This window comes from Aquarana catesbeiana, linkage group LG01, assembly GCF_042186555.1.
Source record: "Aquarana catesbeiana isolate 2022-GZ linkage group LG01, ASM4218655v1, whole genome shotgun sequence".
NCBI classification, from domain to species: domain Eukaryota; kingdom Metazoa; phylum Chordata; class Amphibia; order Anura; family Ranidae; genus Aquarana; species Aquarana catesbeiana.
In genome coordinates this window covers 460,770,266-460,782,955 of record NC_133324.1, presented here as the reverse complement: position 1 = coordinate 460,782,955, position 12,690 = coordinate 460,770,266, and positions in this window count along the sequence as shown.

Here is a 12,690-nt window from a genome sequence, read left to right as displayed (position 1 = left end):
CTATGCACAATATCTCAGGCTACGCCACAACTGTACGCATCTAGAGGAATTTAAACTTCAAGCACAGGCGCTCCGCAATAGATTATTAGCAAGAGGTTATAATAAGACCATACTACGGAGCGCATACAACAAGGCCATTCGCCAGTCAAGAAACTCCCTACTTTTCAAGCAGAAAAATGTTTCTACTAGTACCCCAGTAAGATTTATTACTAAATTTTCTCAACAACACCAGGAACTTCGGGACATACTTAACAAACATTGGCCGATCCTCCAAGAGGACCCCATTATAAACAAATACATCAGCCCTTCCCCTCAAATTACATTTAAACGAACGAGGTCCCTAGGTGATCAACTAACCTCAAGCCACTTTGCTACCACTCCCAAACTGAAACAACCTAAATTAGGAATGGCCCAATGTGGCAAATGTTCTTTTTGCCCATGGATCAAAGAAGGGAACTCCTTCACACTACCAAATGGAGAAAAATTCACACCTAAATTCTATGCAGATTGTGATACAAAAGGAGTGGTATACTTGATGCTATGTCAATGTGGCGCGTTCTACGTAGGGAAAACGATCAGACACCTACGCTGTAGAATTAGGGACCATGTGTATTATTCGGGTGAAGGAAAAATGGTGACAGCAGTCAGTAGGCACCTTGACCTCTACCACAAATTCAACGCTTCTCTCATTTCATTTATCGTACTAGCAGTAGTCCCAATAGACCCCAGGGGTGGAGATTGGGACAAAATAGTGTGCCAAAAAGAAACCCTATGGATAGAACGCCTAGGTGCCACATTCCCCCCTGGAATCAACTAAGCTCAGACCTATAAACCATTTCTTTAAGTATACTCAACTTACTCCTGTCTGGCCATCTTACTGCTCTATTCTTCTTGGGCCATTTTGGTTAAACCATATAATTATTCATATATTAATATATTGTTGTTCACCAACAGAAATGAGATTCCATCCCTATTCAGCCACTATATGGTTGATTTATAACTTTTTCTCCCATGTTTCCCTACGTAGACAAAAATAATGTAAGCTATTTGACGCAACTTAATAATACCAGTACACGTACAGTATAGTTGCAGAAGGTATACCTGTTCCCAACCCATTTTTCCCTGTCCTCCCTTCCTCATCTCAATTGTTGTTATGATATCCTCATGTCGTTTATTGCTAATTACTACTATGTTCTCTACTAATGTGGTTGAACTTTATTTTTATTCTCATTTTTACTTTTCCAGAGGCTGTACCTTCACCATGGGCTGTACCCCTCCACTGCACTGTATGGCGGTGTTAATTGGCAATGTGCGGCCGCCCAGCGCCACATCTATCTTTAGATGGTTGGCGCACAGGGTGTCCCTTTATGGCCGTGTCGGCGTGGATGCGGCTGCGTTTTATCTCCCCAACCCTCCATGTCGGGCGGACGGCTCTCTGGCTGCACTGGGGGGTGAGATTAGAGCGGTTGACCTCTCTGTATCCCTGGTTGCCAGGATACCGGGACACGGCCGCCCTCTCTCCCTTCGATGCGCCGTCAGTGGTCTAGCTCGCGCTGGAGATGGGGAGCATGCGCAGTTGTCCCGGGTCCGCTCGGTTGCCGGGATACCAGGACGCGACTGCCTCCTCTTTCCCCGATGCACCGTCAGCTGTTCGGATGACGCTGGGGATCGAGGCATGCACAGTACGCGCCAGCGGCCGGCCTGAATGACGTCACGTCGGCTACGCTGATTGGTGACTACAGGCGGGGCGGATGTACAAGAGACGCCTTCTCTGGCGTCTCTCCTTGTACTATCCACACTACAAGTCGCTCTCTACGAGACGGCTGTGTGGCCCCTTACCACCAACTCATCTGATTATCAGCTTTATTCTACAGACCCAGGTAAGCTTGGATCCTTACTACCCCGCAAAATAGTTTACTCATGGCTCATCCTCATGATATGTTTTATTCATATAACAGACTCAGCAGGATTGGGGGTCAAAGATAGTAACTTCCTAAAGAAAAAATCCCATATGCACCTTGCTGCAATACCTACATCTGCCTTTGACTGACACCAGATCCCCTTCCATCAAATTATAACAGCTGATACTACTGTGAATTACCAATACTGGCTAATGAGATTGCTGTGGTTCTGTTTTTTCCTCCCCCTCCTTCTAGGCATAGCTATAAAATTTATCAGGGTAAGTGCAATTTAATTTATCCTTTAAAACTAATGCAACATAGAATGTAGATTACCAGGGGCTATACTATGGACCACTTGTGACTTTATAATGTACTTTACTACCTAATAGTATATTTTCCTCTGAGTCTCTCTTCATTATTAATCCTGATGGTTATCAATTAATCTTAAAACATCATCCTACATACATACGGACATCTATAGTAATTACTCATATCTTGGAGTTTTCTCTCTGCCTCCCCTCCTTTCCCTCCACCCTTTTCCTCACCTCCCCCCCCCTTCCTTCCCCCTCCCCCCTCCCTCCCCCCCTTCCCCTTCTCTTCCCTTCCCCTTTCCCTTTCCCTTCCCTTCCCCCTTCCCTCACTCCTTCCCCTCTCCTTCCCTCCCCCTCCTCCCTCCCCCTCCCAGTTTTCCCCTCCCCCCCTTCCCCTCCCGTTCCCCCTTTCCCTCTCCCTTCCCTTCCCCCTCCCTCCCTTTCCCCCCCTTTTTTCCCCCTTCTCCTACCCCACCCTTACCTGACTATATGTCTTACCTTGTACTCTACACTTTACCCCACCTCCTTATGATTAATTTTTATGATGTTACATTCTTCCCCGCATTGCCTACGCTCCGCCTGGTCACTGTAGGACGGACACCCCCTTTGGTAATTTAGGAACAGCCTCTTCTCACTATTCTACTACATTGTTTAGATATAATCTTTCATGTAACTATATTGCACAATGATGTATTTATCATAATTGTATTATTCATTACAGTATTCAATTCTGTGCTCCTGAAGAAGCGCATGTGGCGCGTAACATGTCGAGCCTAGACAGAATCTGATTGCCACCACTACATAGCTTTTGGTTCAACGAAATGTACTGTAACTATATGGATCAATAAGTTTCCTGTCTCTTGCTGGTTCTAATTTTCGCTTATCTTTATTACTTAAACCATTTAGCTGTGTATGGAGTGCATAATTTGTAAACTGTGTATGTTTTCTTATTTTATCCTTTATCTTTTTTAAAATAATTCCAAATAAATTAGAATTTTAATTATATATCTAGCCATTATTGTGCCTATAAAGTCTTGAGCCCATCAATACTCTTTCGTTCTCTAAACTACTAAAATAAGACATGGCACCTGTAACCTAGTTCGTTTCCGCATGACCACTATGCGCTGATACGCTTTTAATCTATCTAAACATCAATATGGGTTTAGTAATCCCAGATAAAAGGAAATGGGGAGCACTATTAGGAACACATTTGTGCCCTACACCCAAGGGGCATATACAGATATTAGTAAATAGTAATTCAATATTCCTATTCAAGAGGCATGTTCCCAGAGATATATGAGGGTTCCTGGTATTAAAGTGGCCAGGTGGAGCAGATCTTAATATGCTCGGATAGATATACTTTTGAGTAAAGACCTGTAATATAATATGTGCATATGCACGTGACATTAGCAATACATCTATGGACTATGGCCTGAAGCCCCCCTTATAGTCATTATATATCTACTTCAGTAACATGCAATATCAAAGGCCAGCGGTGTCCCTTTCAATAGATTTGCATCACACCAGGGATTCATTTTACTGCTCCATTTCAAAAAGACTCATCCCAATAGAAAGGCATGTGGTGTAGTGCAAAAAAGAGGAATAAGTATATATAAGAAAAGTCCACAGCGAGTATTACATATGCTCCCATAGCATCCAGGGTGAGTATCTTACACCTACATGTCCATCCGCCAAACATACACGTCCACGCTGCCACAAGGACAGAGGACTAATGGAGGAGTGCTTATACGCCCCCGCGATCGCCGTGAGGCCATGCGGCAAGCGCTGGGCTAAGACGTCACTGCACAGCCTGTGCTCCAACAACTGTGCATGTGCAAAATGGTGCCCGATGCAGAAAAGCCATCCCATGGACGGATCAACACAGGGGGCATGCTAGGGGAGTGCCAAACAGATATCCCAGACCAGAACTACTGTATGGGGAACATGTGTCCGCCCACCAGACCTGGACACCTGACCTAATCTGCCATATTGTTGAAGCTGAAAAATAACCAATGAACATTCAGTTCATTGGTTAGATTACTTTAGTATTACTTTAGTATTGCAAACTAAAATATCAGCCATTAATTCTCATATATTCCAATATATATAGATTAATTGTGTCTAACATAATTGGCACAGATCCGAAGAATGATTCCTACTAGTGTTACAGTGATAGCATGTAATGGGCAAATTATAATACTACTCATACACACATTTTATGGATTAAGATTATATCTACATCTCTCTCAACCTAGCAGGGAACTATTTATTATATCAATATTTAAACAAAACTTTAAAGAGTGAGAGGGGGCACTTTTTAAAGATATGGCTTAAAGCTAATGGCCTCATTGAGGCCAGGTGGTACAGTTGCCTGTAGCAAATATATCCACCTTGTTTCACATTGTAAAATTCTCTTGTCAAAATCCCCACCTCTAGGATCTGGTATAATATGCTCCAAAGTGGCACATTTTATAATACTGGTGTCCCATCTATAGGATAGAGCAATGTGTCTGCAATTGGTGTAGAGAGTATTATTTTTTGCATAATGAATATGATCCTGCGCCAAAATGGGCACTTCATTTTGCCTATATAGATTGCCCCACATATACAGAACATTGTATATAAAATGCCTATAATTTGACAATTGACATGATGGGGAACTGCATAGAGATTACCATTGGGAAAATAGATAGCTTGATTTTCATATATCCATGGACAGAACTCACAAGTGTCACATTTCCAAATACCTTGAATATCACATTCGGGGTCCTGGTTCTGTGTGTGTCCAAAATGACTTTTGGTAACCTTGTTTCTGATCGACTTGGCTCTACGATAAGTGATTTCTGGGTGAAGTATTTTTTCAAAACAAAGTCATTGGTTAATAAATACCAATGTCGAAAAAAAAATATTTTCAAACTTGGGTGTGTTGTCTATTAAATGAAGTGATAAGCCACACTATGTCACATTGTGTTTTATCCTTCTTTTTAAAGAGAACCTCTTTCCGGTGATTTTTTTTTACCTTGTTTAAAGCCTTCTTGAGGCAGCTACAGAAGTAGCCCCTTTGAAGCAACTTATGTCCCAGGGCATTAACCTGAGTGTTAAAGTCATAATCACTTAAACAAATTCAATGGAGTCTAAGATATTGGCTGAAGGCCAATATCGCACCTTCCCTTCAACACAGCAGCCATACTTTCTGGGCTAAGATGCTAGCCCAATGAAAGACACGCTTATGTTATTCCTAGTGGATGTACTGTAGCCTTTTTGCCATTGGCTGAGTGTACATTGATATATGATACACATATGATACAGATGCCCCTTGTGATACAGACACCCCTTCCACACAGCATAGCCATGTCCCTAACCCTCAATGCAATTAAAGGTAGCAGCTAAGCAGCACTATTTCTGCTGACTGGACAGACTGAGAGCAACAGCACATAGTTGAGGTCACATATCAATTCCTTTAAGCATCTTCTCTGCTAAAATTATGCTTACCTTACTTGTACTCCCTCACAGCTCCTTGCTCCTCAGCAGCCAATCCTGAGATTGGCTGTGTTGGCAGCCCAAAGGATTGGTGACATTGTTCCCCCAGTCATTCTTTTTTCTCTCCATAGACTGCATTACCCCCTTCTATCCTTTTAAATGTTATACTGTATGTGTGTTGTGTTACCACTTGTATTAAATATAGAAGAATGTTAGTCCTGGAAATGAAAGGTTGGGAAAGCAGTATAAAAACTCAAACACATGCAATAATGTTTAAAACACTCATAAACACTCACTTTGCCAAGTAAAATGCTTGCAGTCTACTGGCAGCAGGGCTGTTATAGGTGAATGGGGGCATCATGAGTGCAACAAAATATTCTCTGCAATTGCTGACGACTTTGCAGTGTCAGTGACAGGGATTGTGTAATGGGGTAAAAATAGCTCAGGCTAAAGCAATGGATTGTAATTTAATTTTCCCCACATATTTACCCTTAAGATTATCCTTGCAATATGATTTGCTATAGCTTATTAGGATCCAAGCATGAGAAGCAGTAGTGGGAAAAAAAACTGGAGGAAAGTAACAGTAGTGCCGCGTACACACGATCGGAATTTCCGACAACAAATGTTCGATGTAAGCTTGTTGTCGGAAATTCCGAACGTGTGTAGGCTCCATCAGACATTTGCTGTCGGAATTTCTGACAACAGATGTTTGAGAGCTGAATCTCAAATTTTTAGACAACAAAATTCGTTGTCGTAAATTCTGAGCGTGTGTACACAATTCCGACGCACAAAAATCCACGCATGCTCGGAATCAAGCAGAAGAGTCGCACTAGCTATTGAACTTCATTTTTCTCGGCTTGTCGTATGTGTTGTACGTCACTGCGTTCTTGGCAATCGGAATTTCCGACAACATTTGTGCAACCATGTGTATGCAAGATAAGTTTGAGCCAACATCCATCGGAAATAAATCCACGGTTTGGTTGTTGGAAATTCCGATCGTCTGTACGCGGCATAAAAGTTGTATTCATAGAATTCATATTGGTGTTTTTTTTCCTAAAACACATACAAAAAAGTGAAACATTTAGTGAAAAGCTGCACTAATTTTGCATCAATAAAACAATTGACAGTTCTTCATTAAACCTATATAATATGATACTAGTTAATAAGTAAATAGAATAAAATTAATGAAAAAACAATTATATATAAAAAAATTGAAAAAAAAATGTATATAAAAAACGTATTTTCTGTTCAATCATTAATTAAAGTGCATATTAGTGTCAATTCAACCATAAATCCATAAGGGTAGTTCCATGTAAAGTTCATAAAGTGCTCCATTTAAGCTGAACTGAACACTAAACTTTACATTGAACTACAATTATAGATTTTTGGTGGAATGGACACTGATACACACTTTATTGATTGCACAGAAAATTTTTTTTATAGAAGTTGTTGCAATATTCACATGTTTTTCATGCATTTTATGCTATTTCATTATTAACTAGTACTATGTTATATAGGTTTAGTGTATCACTATGAATTGTTTTATTGAAGCAAAATTAGCACTGCTTTTCACTTAATTTTTCACTTAGTGGTTTACACCCAGTTTTTTTTTTTTTGCATTTGCATTTGCGCATTTAAATGTTTTATTTTTTTGAATTTGGCTTAGCGCTGTCTCACATCTTTATATAGTTTACATACAAAAAGGTGCTTCGTAGATTACTCTTATTTTTCAGTGGCTTTAGGATTTTATATGTTAGCAACACTTTGACAAGCTCTTTGGTAGTTAGGTTAAACATTTAAACAGAATGTGAAAGATCCCTATAATTCATGTAACTGATGATAAAATATTGCCATAAAAAATTTGTACAGGAAAATCATTACATAATAATGGTAATTTATCTCCCGTTTTTCACTTGGTTGCATAAAATATGATTTTCTGTGAATGCTTGGTAAATTCATTTATGACCATAAACCAAAAAATCCTAACAATTATATGATGTGTACATTTTTTATATCCACATTTCCTTCAAATGTTAAAATATAAGCTTACATGTCAATTCATTTTTCACATTTAAAAAATCTTCATTTTCTCAGGATAGTTGCATTCATTACAATGCATTTGTAGTTCCCATAAATTGTCTAAGACATTTTTCTTTTCACTTCTAATGACACAGAAAACACTAAAAGTGTTATTGTATGATTAGGATTTAAGTAAAATTTGAAATTTAAAATTGAAGTATACTGTTAGCTTGTGCCAGCTTTAACACATTATATGATTAAGACCCCTTTCACACTGGAACGCTTTTCAGGCATTTTAGCTCTAAAAATAGCTCCTGTAAAGCGCCTGAAAAGTGCCCCTCAAGCCACCCCAGTGTGAAAGCCCCACCGCTCCTCCACTGCCCCTGCCCATTGAAATGAAGGGGTAGCGCTGCCAAAGCGGCTGCAAAGCGTTATGTAAGTGCCGCAACATAGGTGCTATTAACCCTTTATTCAGCCGCTAGTGGGGGTTAAAAGGACCCCACTAGCAGCCGAAAAGCGCTGATATAACAGAGGTAAAGTGCCGTTAAAACTAGTGGAGCTTTGCCGCTTAAGCCCGCACTGCCCCAGTGTGAAAGGGATCTTAAGCAAGCCTTTCCTTCACTCTGATCATTAATGTGCTGCCCAAGAGCAGACCCTGTCCAAGATTCCTTTCTAGCACTTTGCTATTAATACCTCAACTTATTGACTTAGGGCACATTTCCTGCCCACTTGTGTAAACTGCAAATGCCCATCAACCTACTGTCCAATGCAAGTACACTATATTACCAAAAATATTGGGATGCCTGCCTTTACATGCACATGAACTTTAAAGTAAAGTTAAAAACCACTCCGGCTCTGACTATAAAATAACTTAACAGCAAAGAAAGAGATAACAGCACAAAGGGACAACACATAACTGTGTCATATGGATACTTTACCTAATGTAATAAATGGGCCGCATAACCGCATGTGGGGTTTTCCTGCAAATAAATAAGATTGTTCCAAAGACTTTATATGATCAAAGATATCCGAAAATTGTAAAAGGCCATATAGTATTATCAGAACCTGAACGGACTGACACCGCATAAAAAATAACCCAAATAGATATATTTGGTATTATTGGTATTACCATTCTAGTGTCACATCAGTTGTGACCATATAGAGCTTTTTTGCTTTTTCTTCTTTTAAATCTATGTATTTTAAATTGTGATTGTAATAAAATGTAAAAAAAAAAATTATACTAATCTTTGTTATCCCAAGCTTTTTGTATGATACCATCAAAGTCCATTTCAGCCTCCAATAAAAAAAACTTCCTCTCTATCTTGCTGGGATGAAGGTACCCCCTTTTTTCCTTGTCAAAAGAAGTTTATTGAGTATACAATGTTATAAAGATACATAAAGTAAGTTTACAAGGATCTATAAAGTAAGCTCATTGTTTTACAGTAGGGTTTATATAGGTAAATATCATGAAATTTCAAATATTAAACATTGGGTTCACGTAAACCTAAATTAAAGATATATATCATTTCCTTAGTTACTTTTGTAGGTATTTAAATGATTTATACCTACTATACATATTGTTTACAAGTAGAGTGTATATAGGTCAAATAAATTCTGATAATGAGCTTTAATCCTAAGTGGAGAAAAGGAAAGAGAAAGAAGAAAAAGGGTTGAAAGGTAGAGGTATGGTCCACAAGGTTGTCCCGCTCGTCAGTTTATTATTCTTTTTAGTTCTCTTTGAAGCCTTAGAATGGGTGTCTCTGTAAGACATTTAATCTGTTACCATGGCAACAGGACAGAGTCATTGAAGTTTGACAGGAACTGTTGTTTTATCCAAGGATGCCAAAGTTTTTCAAATTTTGGAATTTGATTTTGATCGATGGCTACCATCTTAGCATGGGACATTGTATTATTCATTCTGTGAATTGTTTCTGCTAGTACCAATGTAGGAGATTTCCATGCCTTGGCCACTGTTTGTTTTGCAGCCGTTATTAGTTGGATCATAAGTTTGAATTGAGAGAGTGTTAACCATTCCGGTTTTAGATTAAGTAAAGTTAAATATGGATCTGGTTGTATTATTTTTTTAAATATTTTAGATGCAATCACGAAGACTTCCTTCCAGAAGGTTTGGATTACTGGGCACGTCCACCATATGTGTAAATGTGTGCCTATTTCTGGGCATCCTCGAAAACAAAGAGCTGAGGTATTAGGTGAATATTTTGCCACTCTAGCGGGTACAAGGTACCAGCGAGTTAGGACTTTATAATTTGTCTCCAGTGCTAAGATGTTGGGTGAAGATGACTTAGATGTGAGCCATATGTTAGACCAGTCAGTGTCTTCTAAAGTTCGTCCCAGGTCCTCCTCCCACCTCTGAACGTAAGAGGGTCTATTAAGATTTGCTACTCCATATAATTGATTATAAAGTGATGAAATTGTACCTTTAGCAAATGGATCTTTTGTACAGATTGATTCAAAAATGGATAATTGGGATAATGGTGTATCCCCCTTTAGGAATGGTGTATAGAAATTTTTGATTTGGAGATATCTAAATATCTCAGAGTTTGGTAGATCATATTTTTCTCTAAGCGATGGGAATGAAAGGAATGATTTAGATGCTATGAAGTCATTTAGTGTCTGAATGCCTGATGTTGTCCAAGCTTTAAAAGAATTTGGGTAGATCCATGCCGGATAAAAGGCCGGATTTCTGATAAAAGAAAGGAGAGGATTGTGTGGAGATTGTAACTGATATTTGGTTTTTAGTTTATCCCAGAGAGATAAGAAGTGTTTAGTTATGGGATTATGAATTTTAAAGCGGTCTTTAGGATCAAGCCATAATAAATTTGATATTAATAGAGGGTCATTTTCTGAAGCCTCTATAAATACCCATAATGGGATTTCCTGTTTTGCATGGTATTTGGACAGACTGGCCAAATGTGCTGCTCTGTAGTAGTTAGTAAAATTAGGGTATCCCAGGCCTCCTTTATTTTTGGGAAGATGTAGTGTGTGTATAGGTATACGTGGTTTAGAAGAGCCCCATATAAACGAAGTTGCTCTTTTTTGTACTATTCTCAAAAAATAGGAAGGAATTGGAATAGGGAGGACTCTGAATAGATAAAGCAATTTGGGTAGAATAGTCATTTTGATTGCATTAATCTTCCCTATCCAGGATAAAGGAAGTTGCGACCATTGTTTTATTAGATTTGTGATCTGTCTTAATACAGGAGGATAATTGGTTGAGAATAAGTCAGAATGAGATGCTGTTAAATGAATTCCAAGATATGGGATTGATTTTTCTGCCCATGTGAATGGGAGTGCAGCCCTAGCCGGGATCAATTCCATGTTTGTGAGTGAAATATTAAGCACTAGGCATTTCTTAGGATTAATCATAAGGCCGGATAGGGCTGCAAACCCATCAAGAGCTGGTATTAAGTTAGGACCAGAGACCTGTGGTGATGATAGAAAAAGTAATATATCGTCTGCAAATATACATAATTTGTGTGTAATACCTCCTACTTCAATGCCAGTTATAGTTTGGTTTGTTCTGATGTATTGGGCCATGGGTTCGAGTATAAGGGCAAATAATAAGGGAGATAATGGGCAACCCTGTCGGGTACCTCTTTCGATATTAAAGGCTTCAGATTTGTATCCAGCATATTTTATATAGGCTTTGGGTTTATTATATAATGCTTTGATCCATGTTAAAAAGTGGGGTCCAAAACCCCATTTTTGTAATGAATATTGCATATATTGCCAGGATACTGTGTCAAATGCCCTCTTAATATCGAGAGACAGAAAACATAAAGGGATTTTCCGTTTTTTAGCAATATGTGCCAATAACACTGCCCTGCGTATATTATCGCCTGCCTGTCTATTTGGCATGAAGCCTACTTGATCTCTATGTATTAATTTTCCTATAATGCTATTGAGGCGTTTTGCTATTATTTTTGCTAATAATTTAATATCGAGGTTTAACAGAGAGATAGGCCGATAATTCACACAGGCAGTATCATCAGAAAGGGGTTTTGGGATCATACAAACAATTGCCATTAGTGTTTCTTGCCGAAAAGAATGTCCATCTAGAAGTTTGTTAAAAGTTTCAGTGAGAATGGGAGAGAGTATTTCTGAGAATGTTTTATAGTATAAAGCCGAGTAGCCGTCTGGGCCTGGTCTTTTATTAAGTTTTAGGTCTTTTATGGCGTTAGCAACTTCATCTATAGTTATAGGCTCATCCAAACTGCTTTTTTGATTTTGAGATAACTCAGGTAAGGTTATTTTTGAGAAGAAGGATTCAGCCTCTGTAGGATTAAATTCATTGTTTGTCTTGTATAAAGTTGCGAGATGTGAGTGAAATTTATGGACTATTTTAACTGGATTACAAGTGTAAACATTTTTTGATAATTTCAAACGTATTGGTTTGAAAGATTTGTTAGTTGAATTTAATGCCCGAGCCAAATATGTACCTGGTTTGTTTGTATTCATGTAGAAATTGTGTTTGGAGCGTTTGAGGGATTTATCAACTGACTCCGTGAGAAATAGATCGTATTCCAATCTAGATTTTTCCAGATGAGATTTTGTACTCTGAGATGGATTATCTTGGAATGATATGTAGGCTGCATTAAAATTGAGTTCTAGTTTTTTTGCTAGATTTTTGCGTTCCCGTTTAAATAGTGCCATTTGTCTTTGTATTGTACCACGCAAGACAGGCTTATGAGCTTCCCACAGTGTTATTGGGGAGATGTCTGTTGTATTATTAATTGATATGTATTCCTTTAAAGCTTGTTCAATGGCCATCTGATGTAGTGGGTGTTTGAGCATTATGTCCGGTAAGTACCACGTTGGGTCATGCGCTTTTGGTATGGCTGAGGCTATAGTAGTGTATACTGCATTATGGTCAGACCACGGAATCGGAATTATATCTGATGCAATAATTTCTGGTATCATTCCTATTGTTAGAAAAATATTATCTATTCTGGTGAAGG